This window comes from Lepisosteus oculatus, chromosome 18 (assembly GCF_040954835.1).
Source record: "Lepisosteus oculatus isolate fLepOcu1 chromosome 18, fLepOcu1.hap2, whole genome shotgun sequence".
Taxonomy (NCBI): Eukaryota; Metazoa; Chordata; class Actinopteri; order Semionotiformes; family Lepisosteidae; genus Lepisosteus; species Lepisosteus oculatus.
This window is the reverse complement of record NC_090713.1, coordinates 4,701,653-4,724,999: the sequence shown is the minus strand read 5'-3', so window position 1 is coordinate 4,724,999 and position 23,347 is coordinate 4,701,653. Positions and strand designations below refer to the sequence as shown.

At 41.5% G+C, this 23,347-nt stretch overlaps 1 long non-coding RNA gene and 1 gene segment (V, D, J or C); one reads left to right on the top strand and one right to left on the bottom strand.

Annotated features, from left to right (window-relative positions):
* LOC102696545 (Ig kappa chain V-III region MOPC 63-like) overlaps positions 1 to 23,347 on the bottom strand; it is a 100,524-nt gene that overhangs the window by 10,184 nt on the left and 66,993 nt on the right.
* Positions 473 to 13,963, top strand: LOC107075979 (uncharacterized). Of its 2 annotated transcripts, none has more exons than XR_001477426.2 (4): positions 473 to 547; positions 5,655 to 5,795; positions 8,732 to 11,868; positions 11,957 to 13,963. It is a non-coding gene; the product is annotated as an uncharacterized lncRNA (long non-coding RNA). The 2 variants fall into 2 exon arrangements; XR_001477425.2 differs by having other exon boundaries at positions 5,652 to 5,795.

Below are 23,347 nucleotides of genomic sequence, written 5' to 3'. Positions count from 1 at the left end.
GTATGGGACAGTTTTTCTCAATATGGCAGACTGACAAACTCTGAGCTTCTCTCCAGACATTTTCTGTTTGCTTCTAGTTATTCTTGTGCTTCTGACTCCCAGTGAAAGGTTTGTTTTATTTATTATTTCCAATGTCCAGATGATTTTTTTTTCTAAAGAAACAAAAGACAATTTCCTTTTATATACAGGTTATTAAAGGTATTTACACCATTCTATATGACTTTATATAACATTAGTTCACTGTTTCAATTTCTTTGAAAACTTGCTGTTTGAAAACGTTAACACAGACTTTACAGGCTTGACTGGTGATAACAGTCTCTGTTACTGTTCTGTTGGATTATCACTCAGAAAGAAGAGCTGCACCAGAATTATTTGCATAGAAAAGGCACTTTGCATTGGTGGCACATGCTTCAGTGCTCTGGTAGTGTTTATAGCCCTCTGAGTTTAACACTTCATGACTGAGAACTGTCCTTCATGGCAACAGAACCCACAGCAACAATGACTTTAATCACCATCTTTATCTGGGCACTCTTCATTTCTACTGAGGGTAGGAATGCATTTGATTTGAAATATTTAATGAACATGCTATTTAATTTAATAGAATAAATTACTACGTGTAATAATAATTCTTTGATGTTTATAGGTCAAAAGATGTTTTGTTCAAAGAAGGAAATCATACAACAAAAAGACATAATATTATATTTCCTGACATGTTTTTACAATTGTAACTATTTACCGTATGCTCTGTGCCACGCCCTCTGCAGCCAGAGGGCACTCCTTCTCTGTCCTGTCTCTCATTTCCGGTTCTCTGCTGTCCTTCCGGTGTTTCTCTCTCTCTGGGACTATATATTTCCGGGTCTTTCATTCTGCCTTTGCTCAGCATTGACATTTGGATGTCCTGAAACCCGCCTAGCACCAGGTCTCCCCACGTCCACTACCTGGGGGCATAGGTTTCTACACGGCATACCCTGAACAGCTGAGCCCGGGCTAACCTCCATCCCGCAGCTACGCATAGGGTCTATTCGCTCTCCTGCCATTCTACGGTTCGTCCCTTCCGACATCCGTGACACTCTGTCTTATTTACACATTTCAGAAGCTGGAGGACAGGTTACTGTGATTCAGATTCCAGTGAAATCTACTGCTCCAGGACAGACAGTCACTATGAACTGTAAGATCAGTCCTGCAGTGAACATATATAATTCTAAGCATGTATGAGCCTGGTTCCAACAGAAAGCTGGAGAAGCTCCCAAACTCTAATTTATGCAGCAACTACTCGTCAAACTGGGATCCCAGAGCGTTTCAGTGGCAGTGGATCTGGGACTGACTTCACCCTGACCATCACAGGAGTCCAGGCTGAAGATGCAGCAGATTATTATTGTCAGAGTGAGCACAATCTCAGTGGTGCCTGTGTTCACACAGTCTTATTCACCCACACAATATCCTCACACAGTGAGCTCTCAGCAGGACAAAGGCTTAACTGTTGCAGCTGGGTCCTACTGCAGGTGCTGAAGGTGAAGGCAAACATACAGCACACAGACTGTGGAGGATCTCAGCTGTACACAAGCACTGAGCTACAGTGACAAAGCAGGACTATCTGCATTGGCAGGGTTTCCTGTCAACGTAACTCTTAATAATTGAGTTGAATTCATCCCTCAAAACTGCATGATTAATTAGACATTTCTATTGTGTTTCTGCACTCAGTCCTTCATTTCCTGGCTGCAGGTCCATTTCTTCCAGAATAATTTAGTTAAGGCAAATCGTCTGACACAGTCAGAGGACAGTCAGCTTTCACTACTACAGAGTTAAATGGCAGTAATACAGACCTGGATCAATTCACACCCTGACAGAGCAAGGAAATAATCTAAATAAATAACCAATAGAAATTGGGAGACAGTCTCTATGTGTAGTGGTACATCATCAGTGTGTGGTGATGCACAGAGATGAGCAGTGTCAGCAGAAACAGGGTACAGGTTGTAGATTGAAAGACCACTTGAGCCAGTGGTACCAAAGAGAAGGCAAACAACAGAGGTGACAGTGGGCTCCTAGAGAGACACACTGGGAAGAACTCTGACTGCCTGTCAGCTCCACTGATGAACAGTTGGCATCTAACACTTTAACCACATTGCTGAATCCTTAACTAAGACCAATATTATCTAGACAAATCATAGATGTTCCCACTTGAGCTGATCAAGATCATTCTTAACATTTAATTTAAGTTCAAGTTCACATGTATTTGTCATTCCAGCCATATACAAGTATACAGTGGAACGAAATATTGTTTCTCCTGTTCCACGGTGCAAATACAGGCAGGACACTGACATAGACATTGAAGACAGGATACACATAGTGCAAATTACTAAGGCAGTCTACAAAGGATATACACATAGTGCAATTTAACTATTACAGAATAGTACAAGGAATACATCATACAATATACACTAAACACTGGGGGAATTTAAACCCTGTTTCTGGAATTGGAGTGGGTGCAAGTACATTCCAGGGTGTTGAGGAGCCCGACAGCCTGCGGGAAAAAGCTGTTACAGAGTCTGGTTGAGCTAGCCCATATACTGCGATATCTTTTTCCAGATGGTAGGAGGGCAAATAGTTTATGGGAGGGGTCATCTACTATACTGGAGACCCTGTGTAAGCAGCGTTTTTGACAGCTGCTGTGCTTTCTTGGTTAGGGAGGTGGTATTGAGGGAATAGGTGAAGTCATCTGTAATGTGTACACCAAGAAACTTGGTGCTTCTAACTATCTCCACAGGGGAGCCGTTGATGGGTAGTGGGGAGTGATCAGCGCGGGCCCTCCTGAAATCAATGATTATCTCTTTCGTTGTATCTACATTAAGAGACAGGATGTTGTTTGTGCACCAGTCCACTAGTTGCTCCACCTCCTCTCTTTATGTCGGTCATCAGCAAACTTGATGATGCAGTTTGATCTGTGCTTGGCAGCACAGTCATGAGTCATCAGTGTGAATAGTAGTGTGATGAGCACACAGCCCTGGGGGGTTCCGGTGCTCATTGTGATGGCGCTGGAGATGTTATTACCGATCCGGACTGTCTGAAGTCTCTCGGTCAGAAAGTCCAGAATCCAGTTACAGAGGGAGGCATTGAGATTCGGCAACCTCAATTTTCCTATCAGCTTCTCGGGGATGGTTGTATTGAATGCTGAGTTGAAGTCAATATAATATTGGTGGATATGAAGCATATGGAGATGACTGCCTGGCACAAGGAGATATTAAAAATATTTGTGAGGACGTCAGCTAGCTGTTCTGCTGTTCTGCACATACCTAGTTGCATGCTCAAGGAATATTATCAGGTCCAGCAGCCTTATGTGGATTAGCTTTGGCTAGTGTCCTCTTCACATCAGCTGTGGACAAGCAAAGCACCTGATCATTGGGAGGAAGTGTAGTTTTCCTCGCAGGCACAACATTCAGTTCTTCAAACCATGCATAGAAGTTATTCAGCACATCTTGAAGGGAGCCATCACTGTCACTGGCATGTGGAGTAGTCCTGTAATCAGTAACGGCCTGGATGCCCTACCACATACACCGTATGTCTCTAGTGTCCAGGAAGTGGCCATGGATTTTCCGTGCATAGGTTCATTTTGCCTCCTTGATGGCATGAGACAGGTTGGCCCTCGCAGTCCTGAGGACTGCCTTATCGCCTGATCTAAATGCGGCATTGCGGGTTCTTAGCAGTGCACGGACCTCTGCAGTCAGCCATGGCTTTTGGTTGGCCCTTGTGATGATAGATTTAGAGACAGTGACATCATCTATACACTTACTGATGTAGCCAGTCACAGATGCTGCATACTCCTCTAAATTAATGAGATGATCATAGGTAGCAGCCTCCCTGAACATATTCCAGTTTGTGTGCTCAAATCAGTCCTGTAATGCTGAGATGGCTCCCTCTGGCCATACTCTGAATTGTTTCAGAACTGGTTTGGCACATTTGAACAGCTGTCTGTATGCTGGAATAAGCATAACAGAGATATGGTCAGAGTAGCTCAGATGGGGGCTACTCCTTGTATGCATCAAGGAGCCTTGTATGCATCATGGATATTTGTGTAAACTAATTCCATAATGTTCTCCCCTCTGGTTGTAAAATTAACATATTGATAAAATTTAGGAAGAACTGTCTTAAGATCGGCATGATTGAAGTCAACGGCAACAACGACAAAGCCATCTAGTGAGCAGTTTGCAGATCGCTGATGGCCCCGTAAAGGACTCGCAGCGCCTCTTTAGAGTCAGCGCTGGGTGGGATGTACACAGCCACAAATAGAACAGTAGTAAATTCCCTTGGTTAACAGAAGGGTTGACACGTGACTTATTAATTCCGCTGATGGGGAGCAGTGACTGGAGACTACTGCAGCATTTTTGCACCATTTTTTATTTATATAAACACACAAACCGCCTCCGAGAGACTTACCGATCACTGAAACTTTCCTGTCCGCATGGAAGGAAAAGAGTCCATCTAGCTGAATGGGCATATCCAAAATAAGGTCATTTAGCCATGTTTCAGTAAAAATAAAGATGCAGCACTCCTCCATCTCTTGCTGAGTAGCCAGTTGTAATCTAAAGTAATCCAGTTTGTTTTCCAGAGAACGTACATTGGAAAGTAAAATTGACAGGAGAGCCTGTCTGCTAGGATTAGCTTACATTCCAGCCCTCTTGCCTCGTTTCTGTTTCCTTTCACACTGTTTCTGGCACCTCCTCTCTCGGACAACTGCAACAGGTTGAGCCGCTGTCCCGGGACCTGACGCTCTCAGTAAGCCACATAGGCTACATAGCTTCTCCGTCAGAATACTCGGCAGATAATCCTTGCATTTTTTCCAATTTCCAGCAGGGTCAGATGACCATAGACATTTGAAAAATTAGGACAAGAGACAAAATTTTACAGTAGAACAACATTTAGCACTGTTTTTTCCAGATCCGGATCACCTGCTGCATCCATGCATGTTGCCATCTTAAATTTCAAGATTTCAAGATCTTCCATTTAGCCGAAGATCAGTAGAGAGGGAGACTGTAGACCCATATATGACATGCAGGAGGTGTTGAATGTTATCAGGTGAAGCTCTCTAAAGGTTTTTGTCCCACCCAGACTCTGCCTAGATCAGACTGTCCCTCCAAACTGAGCAGCCAGAGGCCTACAACAGCTATGAAAAAACTACATAGTTCAATGGCACACTGTGCCTTCTTTATAGTATGGTGTTCCAATTACTGTACTGGGTCATTATGACCTACTGGTCTAACTATAACCTCTTCCAGCAGCAACCTTAACTTTACCAGGAGGGCTCCAATCCAGGTACTGGCCAGGCTCACACTTACTTAGCACCAACAAGTTGCCAATTGTGAGTTGCAGGGTGATATAGCTGCTGGCTGCCTTTGAGTCAACAATATCACTCAAGTGTGTTGGCTTTAATGTCAGAAACAAGAAGGATACCATTAATGAAATATTGAAGCCATTACTGAAATAAAATTCAGCACAGTGTTACTGCAAAACATTCATGAGACTAAACTGGAATTTTTGGTCTAAATAGAAAGTGTTACACCTGGCACAACCCCAAAAGAGTCCATCACTCAGTCAGCAGCAGCCCTACTGCCAAGCATTGTGGAGCAGCTTCAGGTTATAGTTCTGCTTCTCCTCAGCAGGAACAGGGAGACTTCACTAGGAATGACAACGCCCAAGATCAAAGCGTAATTAACTATTGTGGAGCGGATATTTGGCTTAACCCACTTGGCTGAGAACCGACGTCCTGGCCATAGGACGAGGAGGCCTGGACCCCACGCAAGGTAACCAAGGAGTAGCTGCAGAGGTGGAGTTGGGGTGGAGGTCGGATGCAAAAGTCGCACGCGAGGGAGAGGGAAATCGCATTTGATATTTATAGCATTCGGCGGAGGAAGGATGAAGGGAGGGATTGCTAATTACCGACGGCTAGGAATGATTGAGCATGGTTGTTGTCTTCCCTCCCGAACGTCCGTTAAATAGACTCCATTTGTCAAGAGTGAGGGGGCAATTAATGGAGCAAAGTAGCAGATGTCAGAGTAAAACCTGCTTCACTCTGCTAAAGTTCTCATTTCTGAGATGAAAATTCAACTTTAAAAAGGACAATAACCCAATTCATAAGGCTAAATCAGCATTGGAGTGATTCGAGAATAAGAAAGAAAATGTCAATGAGTAACCAAGTCAGAGGACTAGAATTAAAAATTGCTGTTGATCAGAGCTTGGGTATATTTGTAAAGAAGAACATATAAAGAAGAACAGACAAAAATTGCACCATGAAGTGCACAGTTGGCAAAAACGTATCCTAAAAGAGTCACAGATGTACAGTAATTGCTTTTCATGTTGCTTCAACCAAATTTAGACTTTGTGGGAGAATACTTATGCAGTGGGTGTATTTTAGTTTTTGATTTTTTTTGCAGTTTATTATTGAAATTTAACTTCATGTTTGTATTAACATTATTCACTTTAATAAAGTAAAATAAAATAGTAATCTTTTAATAATACACATGAAGCTCATTGTGTCTCTTCACAATTTAGCTCCCCCACAGGCTGTGTCTTTGTCTTCACCCTCAGCACCTGCAGGAGGTCCCATCTGCAGCAGTGCAGTGGCTTTGCAGTCCTGCTGAGGGAGGTTTTTGTACGGGTGTGTAACACTTTGTGAACACACGGTTAGTGCTGGGGTAGTGGAAACTCTGACAGTAAAAATCTGCTGCATCTTCAGCCTGGACTCCTGTGATGGTCAGAGTGAAGTCAGTCCCAGATCCACTGCCACTGAAACGCTCTTGGATCCCAGTCTGACAGATAGTTGCTGCATAGATCAGGAATTTATGAGTTTCTCCAGCTTTCTTTTGGTACCAGGCTAGTAATCTGTTATTGTATAGTGCTGCACTGGTCTTACAGTTCACAGTGACTGTCTGTCCAGGGAGAACAGATTTTACTGCTGGAGTCTGAGTCACAGTTACCTGTCCACTGGATTCTGCAAATGACAAAGAGAACATAATTAAATTCAAATATTAAAGATCATAATATTTTTTTCATTGACTTCCTGTTTTATACAAAACATTTCATTTTTACCTATAGTTGTAAACTACGTTCATCAAGTATTTCAGACCCATTCCTATCTTGAGAAGAGATGAGGAGTGTCCAGACGAAGATGGTGATGAAGGTCATTGTTGCTGTGGGTTCTGTTTCCCTGAAGGGCAGCTCTTGGTCATGAAGTGTTAAACTCACAGGGCTATAAACACTCCCAGAGCATGTGCTGCCAATGCAAAGTGTCTTTTCTATGCAGATTGTCTTTCTGGCTTTAGCAGCACTTGTAGCCGGTCAGAGCTGGAAACACAGGCTTGGTGCTGTGTGCTGTGACAGAGCAAGAGGAGCATTTTAGCATCAACACTCCCAGGATAGCAGGACAGAAAGCATCTATTTAAGGAGCAGAGGATGAGACACAATCAGCTGAGCCCTTATTCCAATCAACACAGCTGGAATGGAGTGAATTGTGGAGAGTCTGGTTAAAACAGCACTTGTCTCTGGGTGTTCAGATACAACAGGATTACTGTATGCATTCAGAAACAATCATCATCTAAAGGTAAACCAGTGGTCTGCAGTGTCTTTCAATTACATGACTTGCAGACAGAGACAGAGAAATCTTAGCTCCTGCCCCTGACTCTAGAACTGCATCAGAAGGTATCACTACTGTGTCTCCTAATATGTAAATGCAAGTAACTAGATAACTAGATAAGTGCCTGTATAGTGTTAAATAACAACAGCTCCTTCTCTAGTCTACTGTAGATACAGTCACAAGAACATTAAAACATGTTACAAACTACAAGAGGATGTTTGACTCATCTATCTCAGTTCACAAATGAAGCATTTGTGCTATAATCATTATAGTTAAAGTGATAACAATAAATTATTTAGTGTAAAACAACGCTGAAAGTTTAAATTATGTAATGAAGTGTTTAAAATATTTTACCAAACGCTGTTTGATTTTTTAATTTCATAATCCGGTGAACAGGTGACTCTGACAGATAGTCACTGTGAGCTGTAAAACCAATCCTGCAGTGTAACTTAATGACTCTAAGCATGGACTAGCCTGGTATCATCAGAAAGCTGGAGAAGCTCCTAAACTCCTGATCTATGGAGCAACTACCCTACAGGCTGGGATCCCAGGGCATTTTAGGATTAGTGGATCTGGGACTGACTTCACTCTGACCATCACAGGAGTCCAGGCTGAAGATGCAACAGATTGTTACTGTCAGAGTTATCATGAGCTCAAAAGTAGCTGTCTCTCCCCCCAATGTTACACACATAGAAATAACTCCCTCAGCAGGTCAGCTGAGACCTGAAGCTGAGGCTGAAAGTAATGACACAGGACATAAAGTAAAAACTGATAATAACCAAACCAATATATCGTGACAGGTTAAAGAATAGAAATAAACAGGCCTTTGTTGTACCTTTTTCACATCACAACTCTTTCAATATTCGCTTGTCCAATTCAGGGCTTCTGCGGCCCAGAGCCTATCCTGGCAAGCACTGGGCACATGGTGGGATACACCGTGGTGGAGAAGGGGGTTTTCATTTGCTGTTACAATTAAAAATTGTAACAGCAAATTGTGAGAGGATTTGTGTCATGATTGTCATCCCTCCTCTAAAGGGCGCTCCGACCCTTTCCTATTTTAGTTCATTATGTGCACCTGTCCCATGTTTTCCTTGTTATTATTTAAAGCCTGGCGCTCCCACTATTCCCCGCTCTGCATTGGAAGATGGATGCACGGAAGTCCGCGTACCAGCGGATCCTGGAGAGACCCGACAGCATAGGCTTCATCACGGCATCCTGACCTGCTGAGTCCAGGGCTCGGAGCGCCTGGCCTCATTACTGTTTTTATCCTCCTGGTTCCCTGTTACTATTCCTGTTCCAGATCCCGTTCCGGTTTTAATCTTGTCTGTCTCGGATTGGATCTCCCGGCTCCTGGACCCTGGACTGCGCCTCGGTTTCCCCTTTGGACTACCTTAGGACTTGTTCGCATGCGACACGCCCCCTGAGCACCAGATCTCAGCCGTCACGCCCCCCTGTCTGTCATCCCATCCTGCGCCTGCTGTGTTTCCCTTGAAGTCTTATTCCAGTCACTTCAGGATTATAGCGTCTGCATAGGGTCCAAAATACGCACTACTCGGGAGTCAGGACCGGCTCTCGTGACTATTTGACGACTTTTAGAAACCAATCAAACATAATAATTTACAGTCTCATGCAGGAATTACGAATAAACAACATACAGTTTATTGATATGATGAATACATGCATAACAAACAACAAGCATAACAAAATACATCTGAGAAACGATCTGCTGTGATCGTTAAAATATGCAGCGATTATAATGTGTTACAGTCTAGCTCGTAGGTTATATCAGTCTCGTAAAACTAAATCATATTCATATTCTCAGATACAAGTAAATGTGCATTAACTATCATGAACTAAACATCAAATGTGTGTTTGGAATAATAGCACACCTCTTGAGAATTATGATGTGAATAATGAAATTTTACTTTGGTCTTAAAAAGCAGTTTGTGCACAGTTTTTCCTCTAGGGGTCTGCAAGGTAGGCAAAAGGGGAACTTAGGTTATTTCGTGCTATAGTTTTTGTTCAGAGTGTGCTTGGATATTCTGGATGTCGACAAAAAGAGTCTAGCAGTCTAATTTTGTTGATTGTTGAAGATGACATTGGGTTTACAAACAGAAGATTTCTTCTGTTTCAGGAAGAATATCTTGGAATTCTGCATTTTACTGACACTCTCTCAGCCTGGCTTCTCTGAGAAAAGTTTAAGACCTGACTCGGACTGCTCGCAGTCCCATGGTTGAAAATTCAGTTTGCAGTTCAGTTGAAGAGATTGAGTCAGTGAGTTAACCAGCGGAAAATGACTTGAGTTTCAGTTTTGTAGTATCGCATCACAAGTTGGTGATTGTCTGAGATGCCATCAGGTATACCGCTGGTGCCCACCTTACAGGTCACTCATTGGTGGATCTTCCTTTGGGCGATTGAACATGTCCTGTGACTTTTAAGATCAGATCCAGATGTACCTATGGCTCTCAACTAGACATCCAGGCACTAGCAGTGTACATCCATCATGGGAGTTGAGATCGCCTCTGTTGTAGAAAGGATCGTTATCCAGGAGACAAACTCACCTCTCTTACTTTCCCACATGTGAAGACCAACAAGACATTCTGTGGCTGAGATTGCAAAGAGAGGCCTCTTTAGCTACATCCCTGTGTATTTACACAGGCAGGCACCAGGCTATATGGTCAAGGCACGCAAAGATTATTAGAAATCTTTAATAGTACCTTAATTCTAATTATTAAACGGATAGTTCCTGTCCTGAAATCTGATTGGCTGACACGCTTTTGAAGCAGTGCTATATTTTCCGAGATGCCAAAATTATAATTGCACACATCATTCTTAAATATATGATGGTTTATCATCATACCATTGGTGGTGGTGGAGGGGAGTCCCCATTACCTGTAAAGCGCTTTGAGTGGAGTGTCCAGAAAAGCGCTATATAAGTGTAAGAAATTATTATTATTTATCAGGGCACATAACACATTGTAACTGTGCATTTCTACATTTCAACCTCTGCTATAAAAAATTACTTCAATAAAAAGTTGGGCTCAATTTTTGTTTTGATGCCTGTAGTGCGTTTAACCTTTAAAACACACTGGATATTAGTAATCCCGCTATATTTTAGCAAGGCAGATTAAACCAGTCTCTCCACTCTCTAATCCATTCCAGCTGTGTTGAGTGGAATTAGGGCTCGGCTGATTGTGTCTCATCCTCTGCTCCTTATAAAGCTGTTCTCTGTCTAGTCCTGCCGTCCTGGGAGTGTTCATGCTAAACTGTTCATGTTGGCGCTGAAACCTGATGTTGGAGAAGTGAGTTTCCACTAACTCCCCAGGGGGATCCTGGATAGAGAGACAAAGCGAAAACAGGAAGAGGAGAAGGAGGGAGGTGGAAACTTTAGATCTGAGGGTCTGAGTGTTTGAGGTTAAAATAGAGACACAATTGAGGCAGAGGACTGACTCTTTCTACTGTCGGTTATCTAGAAGAACAGAAGACTGTCATGCAAACAGGGAGCACACTTCCCATGAGCATTAAAATAAGTTTTCAGTGTCTCTCCAGCCCCATAGATAAAACACACGTCTTTCCTTCAACACTGTGAGGTAAGGCAGTTAGTAATTGTGCTGCATCTGAACAAACAGAGCCAAGTGTAGTTTTAACCAGATTCTCTGCACTCCACCCCATTCCAACTATGTTGAGTGGAATAAGGACATAGCTGATCAGCAGATCTGTGAAAGTGTAAACATATATAAAATGTGGGTTGCATGACTGTTTTTAATATGTGCATTTGCATGCTTCAGTCTCTGTAAAATATGGTTTTAGTTCAACTATTTATCCTGCAGTATCCGAACACACAAAGCCAAGTACTGCTTTAACCAGACTCTCCACAATCCACTTCATTCAAGTTGGACTCAGCTGATTGTGTCTCATCCTCTGCACCTTATAAAGCTGCTCCCTGTCTAGTCCTGCTGTCCTGGGAGTGTTCATGCTAAACTGCACATCTTGCTCTGTCACATCACAGCACTAAACCTGAGTTTCCAGCACTAACTGGCTACAAGTGCTGCTGAACACAGGAAACATTTTGCATAGAAGAGAAACTTTGCATTGGCAGCACATGCTTCAGTGCTCTGGGAGTGTTTATAGCCCTGTGAGTTTAACATTTCATGAATGAGACCTGCCCTTCATGGCAACAGAATCCACAGCAACTATGACTTTCATCACCATCTTCATCTGGACACTCCTCATCTGGGCTCAGGGTAGGAATAACTTTATATTTATATTAAAAGTCGAAACGTTAGGAAGATTTCATTTTTTTCACCTCATGTTTTGATTCTTCATTTTCAGAATCCAGTGGACAGCTTACTGTGACTCAGACTCCAGGAGTGAAATATATTGCTCCAGGACAGATAGTCACTGTGAGCTGTAAGTCCAGTCCTGCAGTGTATAATAACAACTACCTCAACTGGTACCAGCAGAAAGCTGGAAAAGCTCCTAACCTCCTAATCTATGCAGCAACTACCCGTCATGCTGGGATCCCAGATACCAACAGAAAGCTGGAGAAGCTCCTAAACTCCTTATCTATCTTGCAACTACCTGTCAGACTGGGATTCCAGAGCGTTTCAGTGAAAGTGGATCTGGGACTGACTTCACTCTGACCATCACAGGAGTCCTGGCTGAAGATGCAGCAGAATATTACTGTCAGAGTGCTCACAGTGGTGGTGTGTTTACACAGTGTTACACACCTGTACAAAAACCTCCCTCAGCAGGACTGCACAGCAACTGCACTGTTGCAGCTTTGACCTACTGCATGTGCTGAGGGTGAAAGCAAAGACACGGGACACAGCCTGTAAAGGAGCTCAACTGCACACAAACACACTTTAAATCTCACATTGTTGTTTGGATTCCGTGTTTTAAACTTGTGTTGCCATTTCTTAGAAGTGTGATAGAAAGGGTTTTTGACCAATTTACTGAACTCAATTTACTGAATTTTACTGAAAATGCCTAGATAAGACACTAAAAGTTGCCTTTAGTAGCAGAATCCTCTTAAAAAACCCAAAGTGCACACATTTCTAGGTCACCTACTCTGAACTTTGTCAGTTTTGATATTTACAGTTGTTAAGCACAAACTGTAATATTTATCATGTCTTTATTTGCAATGTGACCTCATCTATCCAGGTGCAGAGGAGACAGTGTGACCCCTAATGCCCCCACCCCACTCCAGCAGGTTTTATCGGTCACCAGTTTCTAAAGACCTCAGTTTCATTCTGATCAGGTGATCATTAAACAGGTCATTATTGCGCTAAGTAATTTATAGATCATTTAGAAAACAATCTGCTTACTTTAAAAAAAAAATCTGACTATCTTATGCCATCTGGTCAGGTGACTGAGGACGACAGGTCTTTTCCCTCAGGCCTGTTGGGATTTAGTTCAGACAAGAGTCTTCATCTCCCAAAGAAATAGTTTTGATCAGCCTCAGTAAATTTGAAGAATTCAGACTAATACACTGACAAGTGTTGATACTTTGCCTTGACAAAATGGTTTGACTACACTAAGCCTGTATCTAATTTAATCGTATCTCGATTGTAATGAAGTCTTAGTGCTATCGAAAGTCACATGTCAGTTCAGTCTGATGGCTTTTTCTCAACTACAGACTGACACTGATCTGCAGTCTGCGCTAGAGGGCGCTGCCTTGAAGCTTTTGGACAGACCTGAGTCTGCACAATGGCTGCATTATGAACCTCTCTAAAGTTTAATTCATGTGTTAATACTTTTCTCGATACTAAGATTTAATTTAACCAGACATTTTACAATTATACATAGATATCACTGTTAGACCATATTTATACTCAATCTGGATATGCGTAATTTGTAAGTTATCATGTTAGAGTCAAAGATAGACATTACACAACAGGCATATTAGTAATAATGTTTCCACCAAAATAAAATGGTTTTCTAAGATTTAAATTTTTACAAACTCCAGTACAATCAAAAATCAGTCACCGGTCTGTCCCCACTCCACCCTGAGGCCTGAGCGCTGTGCCTGCTGGGATGTTCAAATCCAGGTGACCCAGGGCAAAGATGATCTTGCTGTTTCTAAATTCCTGACGGCACACTGAAGTGACAGAAATTCAACTATTTTCATGCGCAACTGCTCTGTGAATCCTTAGAGCAAATATAGACCAGGGTGAGAGAAATTGTTAGACTCTGTCTAGAGTCTAGAGTCGGTGGGATGTGAGTGTTTATTGGGGTTTTGTATAGATGTTTATAAGTGTCTATGATGTGTCTGTGGAGTGTGAGGCGTGTCTGTGTTGTGGAATGTCTTTCTCCTCTTTTTTCATGGGTAGTAAAGAAATAAGTTGTACATACACCAACAATAAATATATTGTTTTGTCTTTAGTTATAAATCAGTTTTTCATACTGTATGCAGCACTGTTAATGTTACACACATCTTCATCCATAAGGGGGCAGTGCCAACACCATATTGTCTGACAGTGTCTTGCAAACTCGGCCTGCAAAGTCTTTAAATTCCTGTTACTTGAGTGACTCCTCTCTGGCCTGGAATGCAGAAATAGAACAGTGCTATTCACTCTCCAAAGTTACCTTGCTAGTCTGGGTAGCTGCATGTATTGGTGTGTCTGTGTTGCCGTTCTGTCCTGATAGTCAGAGAATGGAGAAGCCCATCTTCAGATGTATCAGAATACCAGACTGCCTGGTGACATCAGCTCTACACCTCTTCCACATAATCTCAGCTCAGTACTGCTGCCTCTCCTACGGTTCCTCTGCTCACTCAGACTCTTCTCCTCCAGTAACTCTGCTCACTCACACATTTCTCCTCCAGTAACTCTGCTCACTCACACTACTCTCCTACAGTAACTCTGCTCACTCACACTCCTCTCCTACAATAACTCTGCTCACTCACACTCCTCTCCTACAGTAACTCTCCTCACTCACACTCTTAAGTCCTTGTCTGTTCAGTGCTTTAACATAAATCAGCACAGATTCCCTTGTAGGATTTGTGTGCTTTCCACACAATTCCATCCATGTACTTTACATCGCAGGGGAGCTGGAGACTATGTTGTCAAGATACATCCTGGACAGGACAAAAGTCCATCACAAGGTACAAACACAGAGATTCACATTATGTGATCATTTATGTGAGCTCATCAGCAGCTCATGTGTCCATGTGAATCTCAGTGTGGGTAAACCTTTTAATTAGTGTATGATAAATAGCAATATAGAAATTATGTGAATTATAATAAACACCAGCATCCAGGAATGAAAAATATATTTTTTTCTGGGGAGAGCTTATGCTGTGTACATTTTATCTGCCAGCAACCACTAATCAGATTAATCTTCAAAACCAAACTACACACTTTTTCAAACTGTCAAGCCAGCAGGACAGATGAAACTTGTTTTGAGCAGAGCTCACTTCAACACTGAAACAAGTCCCAAGAACAAAAGGACAAAAGATAAAAGGGCATTTTTACAGCTCTATTTCACATGTTCTCTATAGGAACAGGGTCTGTCTCTGAAAACTATAAAACATGCAGGCTTGCTCACAAAACCTCAGAAACAATATTTTCCAAATGGTGCTTCTCCCCAATTGAATAGGTTTTCTATAAAATGCCAATTATAGTGAAAGTTCCCTTCTAAAACATCTGAAATTGTACCTATGTGTAAATAGTATTCAGGTGTTTGAAAAGTGTTAAGATTGTGGCTACTCTTTGCGAGTTTTGGATTAAAATTAATTCTGCAGTCCATGAGAATATCTGGGGATATCTGAACTATCGCTGCCCCTGCTTGAGCTCTACTTTCTTATCACCAACCACGACACTGCTTGGGTTTGACCTTGGTCTGCCAGTCATTTTATTAGTGCAAGATTATGAGAGTCAGGTTAACTTTATTTCTGACTCTCTGCTGAAATAACAGTTGAACGTACTTCCGGTTAATAATCTGAGAAGCAGTGTAATTCAAGCGGACCTGTCTAAGGAGACACCTGCTGATCGAGTGTTTCTGCACTTTACTGCAGCATATTTTTGTGAGACTGGATTTGCGTGTTAAACTGCAATGAAAACAAAACACACAAACAGACTTGATACTGCACCTGTTATGAGCTCTCCAGCAAGGTTCCTTATATTAAGCAATATTGTGAGTAAACAATACAAAACATGCATATTATATATAACTTATAATCCCCACAATTCCAAAGAATTGATTGTTTTTAAAAAGACAGACTCATGTTTTAGTCACAGAGCAAACTGGAGGGTTTTTCAGCACCAGGTGTTGAGGGCTATATAGATGTTAAGTTAATCTGATGGGCCAGAAACACCTCTGTGTTGGTGTAGCTTCGTGCCTTATCCTACATATTTTTTACCCTGATCAAAGACCCCCTTAATACAGACACCAGAAAATAAGCACACATTCATGGGTAACATGAGGGTTGCTTACAGGTTTGACTGGACCTGTGATTGAGAGGGGCTGGTTGAGAACAGAACAGAATGCGACAGAACAGTGTATCAGGACACCTGTCCCCCTGTGAAGAAGCCCTGGGCATTAGGCTCTGCACACATAATGGACTGTAGGGATGTTTCCAGCCCCCTGGGGAGAAGAGTAAAGAGCCACTTGCAGGGGATTATACAGTTGGACACTGTCAAAGTACATTTAAATTCAACCAGAAACCAATTAACCTAGCAGCTTAACTTTGGACAGTAGTAGGAAACAGGAGCACCCATTTCCCCTGAAACATTGGAAACCCACGCAAACATGGGAGAAAATCTAAACCATGCAGACAGCACCCCAGGAATTGAACACAGAGCCCCAGTACTGTGTGGCAGCTAACAATTGTGCCACCCACTCATATACTTAACAAAATATGAATTACCTATGACTGAGAACAACAAATGGTCAAATTTCAGAATAGGTGCCAGTTATAGACAGATACAGTATCGCTGCTGCTGCACAATTATTATTGGTGCAATATAGTTAATGTGCACTATTCAATATATCAAATATATCAAACACTTATAACTCAGAATAATACAGTTATACAGGGGCAGTTCAAGTGTTCAGCACTAATACATTAGTAAAACTTATTCACAGAGAAGATTAAAGCAACGAGCTGCTGAAGTATCTAGTTAATATTTATAAGTCCGTAGTAATTTTTCATATAAAGTGTTACTGATGTTCTATTTAAAAAAGCCTGACCAGATCCATAACCTGCTCTCTTGCTTTCCTGCCCTTGAACAGATGCAGCTGTCCAACACCCCTGCAGTGTGACCTCCCTCCACCAGCCCACTCTCCCCCACACTAGGCAAATCAGCGCGGCTGCACTCAGCTCAGACTGTCCCCGGGGTATTTTCGCCTATGAAATCTCAAGATGTGGCGAGAAACTGAAGCTGTTGCTGGAAACATTAACACAGGCTTCACAGGCTTGACTGGTGACAGCAGAGTCACTGTTACTGTTCTGTTGGAATATCACTCAGAATGAAGATCTACACCAGAATTATTCCTGTGCAACTCTTATCTCTCCTTGAGAGAGAGGTTCACAGTTCTTCTGGCCTTTGAGGAGCCAGAAGGAATAACAAATGTCCCATTATTCAAAGATGCAGGCATGCAGACTGACTTATTAGCAAGAAATAAGCACATATACCCCAGTGACAGATAGCATGGCTTATATGATCATAGAGTAAGTTAAGTTAGGAATTTTCTTTGTTTGCTGTATATGAAGACACAGAGATAATGCTGCTTTAATCAGACTGTCCACACTATGCTGTCCTGAGTGGAATAAAGGCTCAGCTGATTGTGTCTCATCCTCTGTTCCTTATAATGCTGTTCTCTGTCTAGTCCTGCTGTCCTGGGAGTGTTCATGCTAAACTGCTCATCTTGCTCTGTCACATTACACAGCACCAAGCCTGTGTTTCCAGCACTGACTGGCTAAAAGTGCTGCTGAACCCAGGAAGATAATTTGCATAGAAGACACTTTGCATTGGCAGCACATGCTTCAGTGCTCTGGGATTGTTTATAGCCCTGTGAGTTTAACACTTCCAGACTGAGAGCTGCACTTCATGGTAACATAACCCACAGCAACAATGACTTTCTTCATCATATTTATCTGGACACTCCTCATCACTGTTCAGGGTAGGAATGGGTTTAGATATTTTATAGAATTTAAAATATTTCTATATTATGTGAATAAAAAATCAAGATTTATGTTAATTTAAAGAGAAAAAATATTAAAAATTTATCATAATAAATATCTTATTAATATATTCTGTTTTCATACTGTATGTCTATCATATAATGTATTAGTGATTTACAGAATAAATTGGTATTTTCAATACTTTCCCACTTTTTGTGATGTTTTTTCATTTTCAGAATCCAGTGGACAGATTTCTGTGACCCAGACTCCTAGAATATCTATTGCTCCAGGACAGACAGTCACTGTGAGCTGTAAGACCAGTCCTGCGGTGTACAATAATGATTGCCTCAGCTGGTACCAACAGAAAGCTGGAGAAGCTCCTAAACTCCTTATCTATCTTGCAACTACCTGTCAGACTGGGATTCCAGAGCGTTTCAGTGGCAGTGGATCAGGGACTGACTTCACTCTGACCATCACAGGAGTCCAGGCTGAAGATGCAGCAGATTATTACTGTCAGGGTCAACACTACCCAAACAGTAAATGGGTGTCCACACAGTGTTACACACTCATACAAAAACCTCTCTCAGCAGGACTGCACAGCAACTGCGCTGCTGCAGCTGGGACCTACTGCAGGTGCTGAGGGTGAAAGCAAAGACACAGCCTGTGGAGGAGCTCAGCTGCACACAAACACACTTAACTTCAATAATAAAACAAAACATAAACTTCTTCTGACACTGAAGTAAAAGATGATGAAAACCAAATTATCTGCTTTACTGTATCTCTGATGAATAAATCTTCACAGGTTAAAGATTAGAAGTAAACAGGCTTCAGCTGTATCTCTTACGTATCACATCTCTTTCAATTACCACTAATCCAATTCAAGGTCATGGAGGCCCAGAGCCTATCCTGTGAAGCTGGAAATGCAAGGCAGGAATCATCCTGGATGGGACACCAGTCCATTGCAGGGAACACACACACACATCAGGGCCAATTTTCCCAGAAGCCAATTAACCTACCACATGAACACAAGGAGATCATACAAACTTTACACAGGTAGAACCCAAGGTCTGGAATAAAACCCATGGCCCCAGCACTGTGAGGCAGGTGTCACGAACGTCATCCCTCCTCCAGAGGGTGCTCCTACCTTTTTCATTGTGTTCCTCAGCCTTATTTATCCCAGCTGTTTCCTATTTCCCTATTTAAGCCTGGCATCTCCGTAGTTCTGGGCTCAGCTTTGGAAGATGGACGTCTGAAGGCCGGCCTGTCCACCAGGCTCAGAAGCAGTCCCAGGGCAAGGCCTTATCTCCAGACGTCCTGACCTACTGAGTCCAGGGCTCGGAGCGCCTTGTCTTGTTATGGTTTTAACCCTTTGTGTTCCTGGTCCCAGTTCCCTCTTCGTGCTTTTAGTCGCTTTCATCTCTGTTGGATCTCCCACCACCTGGACCTTGCACTGTGCCCTGAATTCCCCCATTGGACTTCCTTTCAGACTTGTTCATCTGCGCTTCCCCCATGCACTGGATCACAGTCTTCACTGCCCCCCTGTCCGTCATCCCATCCATTCCTCACTGTGTCTTCCCTGATGTCCTTCTCCAGTCATTTCCTGATTATACCGTCCTGCATAGGGTCTTTAATAACACACTTCACGGGAGTCAGAATTGGCCCCAGTGACAGTAGGATTGCTAACCTCTGTGCCGGTGTTCCTTCTAAATGTTCATTTATTTATAAAAAAACTAAATTTTAGTAATTATCAGTTTCATGTGAATATGCTGTTAGTGGCAGGTGTGACCGGTGTGGAAAATGCAGGAGTCAGGAGCACACAGACACATTACAGGTGCTGCCACGATTCCTGTTCCTGTCACTGAGCCTATTTAATCCAATCTGTTGTACAGTCTCATAAGGAGCAATTAAAGTAACAAATACAACAAAGTAACAATGCAAATATTTATTCTTTTTGATTTTAACTAACCATTAACTGTTGAGGATTTAAATAACACTTTCATTTATGATTTTTAACTTTACTAACTACACTGGAATTAATCCTTAACTGGACAATGGGTCTCTTAAACAGAGACCAGGTGTTAAATATAACAGTAGAAAATCCCGAATGCACATATTAAATGGACTGTTAGTCCCACTTTAGCAATTAGCAAGTAGCAATTTTAGCAAGTAGCAATTTTATGTTGTTTCCTACCCCAGTGACAGTAGGCTTGGTATAGAGAGATTTCCAGTCCTGCTTGGTCCTGAGCTGAGCTCCTATGATGCTGTAGATCCTTCAGTCAAGATCTCCTGCCCTGTGTAATAATTTCATCAACACTCTTGTCTGTCCCACAGCTCTGTGTTTAGAGAGTCAGAATGGCAGGAGAAGTGTTATGACAGTGATATTGCCATCAGTCTAGAGTGATTCTGTAATATTAATAATCTCCTTTTCTCATATTCTGTTTCAGACTTTAGTAGGTCACTGTCTCTTGGTCATGGTCTGTGGAGATTGAAACATTTTTTTTTCAATTTTAATGTCTGTGACTAGTAAATCTCACTCTGTGTGCTGAGTTTTCCCTTCTGAGTGCTAACAGCTATTTGACAGCTATTTGACAACCTATTTGACAACCTATGTGTGGTCCCAGGTGTTGTAATTCTGTTGTCCCGAGGACACACCTGCACAGTCCCTGTACATTTGTGTGCTGTGCTCCCAGTGTCCTGGTGTGACCAGTAACCTTCCAGGGCAAGACCATGTGCAGGAACCTCACTGAACCTCACAGATTCTTAATTCCTCGCACTCACATGTCATGAGCTCTGGTGTATCTACTGTCCCTGATACTTGCTCCAAGACCTTCAACTTATTTTCTAAATACACAGTGAATGTCTTCTAAAATGTCTTTATTTTGAATTATTCTTCTAGTACAGCTCTGTAACACAGCTGAGACAGATTAGGATGTAGTTTCCTGGTTTAGTTCTCTCCGTCTTTCCGTGTTAATGTTGTTGATTTGTACAGTGCAATGGGCAGGGGGGGTATTTCCATTCACTTTTTGAAAGTTCTCCCACATTTCCACGAGCTCTACTCTCCCCAAACGCCTATGTGCCAATTAACTCATCACTACTTAAACCCTCACTTGTCTTCCTTTCCTTGCTCACTATTGAGGTTTCCTCCCTGAGTTCCGTACTTGTACGTTTCCAGCCCTTTCCTTAAGATATCTCCTCTCCCGGCATTTCGACTCTTCGCTCTCGTCCACGACTACAACTTCGCCTCCCGTTTTGGTACATCGCCTCCTCGGAACCTTCCTGACTTTTGACCCCAAGCACTCGTCCTCAACTGCGACTTCGCCTCCTGTTTTTGTACCTTGTGCTCTCGGAACCTTCCCGACTTTTGACCTCCTAGATTTTGTCCAAGACAACATTTTCGTCCCTCGATTTGACACCGAACCACACTTACCAGAATAGCCACGCACAGGGTCCTACCTTATGTTGCCTAGTGCTACGTGACAACATCTCAGAAGAAAAACATTTGCAGTTCAGAATCTGGAACAATGGGGAGAAACTCAGCTATTTGTTAGTTGTACAGTATGTTGTATGAACTTGCTGTATGTGTATAACACTTTGTGTGGTTTAGTTGAGTGTTATTTTGAATAAATACTTGTTTATCTTGGTTTGCCTCCAAGTCATTACTCTGAATCCAGTGCTGTGTTAGAGAATGTACTGACCTCGCTGAATGTAGCTGCTCTCCAGCTGTCCACCCAACTGAACACTCATCCAAGTAACTCTCATAGAAAGCACACTGCTATTTTATTCAAAGAGTTTATTTGCATAAAAAGTGTGAAAAGATATTGCCAGAATGCAGATGTATAAGGATTGCCACACTTGTGCATTAACCTTATGTTACAACACAGCTTCCTCCTACAATTCTATATCACTTACTGTGATAAGACCTAAACTCAGAAAGTTGTCTACAGAATTACATACAACAAATAACAAAAACTACTACTAGAAGGAGCCATAACTATATAAAAATCATATGATTGTTTTTTTTTTAAATGTAGCCTTTTCGTTTTGCTACATTAAAATTGTTTCCAGAATGCATTTAATCAAGCAACAGCTGAGTGAGAGGTGACTTTTTTTTGTCTTTAGATGTTGCTGACATTTACTGTAAATTATCTGTTTAATCATGAATCAACATGTCAGCTGTGCTGTGGAACCTGACACTTTTTCACATTTGAACACAAGCTTCAGCACTTGATGAAGCAGTGCCTTATCCAGACCCCTTTTCTATTACAGCTGGCTTCTGCTGAATCCACACTCTCAGTTTTATTCTGTCTAGACCAGCCTCACAGCTGTGAAAGACTGTGCTTGAAGGCATTTACTTACAAGGTCAACATTGAGGAAGGTCTGGGAGAAATTTCTATTCCAAATACAGTAAACCCTTGGTTGAAAAGACAAGTACAGACGAAGGAGTGTTCATTATTGCATAATATATACTGTTTGGTGTTTTTTCAGCCCAGAAATACACTACTTACTGAAAATATATACAGTATATGTACTACGTTCTGTAATGCTTTCTTGATCTTTTGACATAGTTTTCTTTTAATACTGTTACTGCAATCAACATAGTCAATGAAAAATTGTACGCCTTTTTATCATGAATATGCAAGCTCTTTCTTTCATGTGTTGTAAATATACTGTACACATTTTGTCAAAGTGTATGAAACACAAACATCTCCCATCGTAAGCAATAGACCTGCCCCTTTGCATTATTGATATTCCTGAATTTTAAACATATGAAGTTTTAAAGTATTGAGTCATGTTAAACTCTTTATTCAACTGATGTCAAACTGTGATGCAATCACTGTTGACTATATATACTTTAATACTTTTTTAAAATGTATTTTAAAACTCATTTATACTATTAATTTAGCTATTTTGCATATTTGTAAGAAAAGAAACCTAACCTGTTGTCTGGGCTAGCTGTCATAGTCCTTGGAAAAGGTGTGTAAATGTGAAAGAATGCAGGTTATGAAACAGCTGTTATCAGTGTTCTCTGATGAAAGATATTTGGCAGGAATAAAGCATGGGTGTAGAAATTAATGATCAAATAGAAGAGTATAAGAACAGAATAAGCTTTCTTGTACATCACATATAGTGTCAATTTTGATAAATTCACTAGTATTCAGCCTACTTCTAATTTATCATATTTACACTTATAATTTTATGTGTTCGGGATACTGTACATGAGCTGTACAAACATGAATTGTGCAGATTTTCGAGGGAAAGTCTACTTTTGGAAAAGAAAATATAAGTTCACAGTTCAGCCATGTATACTAATGTCTTCCCTTTGACTTGAAACAAAGAATATCCAAAAAGTACAAATGGACAGAGTCTTTAGTAAAAGATGCAAAAATGTTATAATAACCAGGGTTAGGGTTTAAACTGCTTTATCGTCACAACTGTGGCAATTTTAAAAAACAATGCAGAACTCTCATATATTTCCTCATGTTAAGTTGTGAAATTATTCATTATTATTTTCTTGAACACCAAGATTTTTTATTTTGTCTTCATTTTTTAACACTGGCTGTTGTTTTGTCATAATAGTTTTAACAGTGAAATTGTTA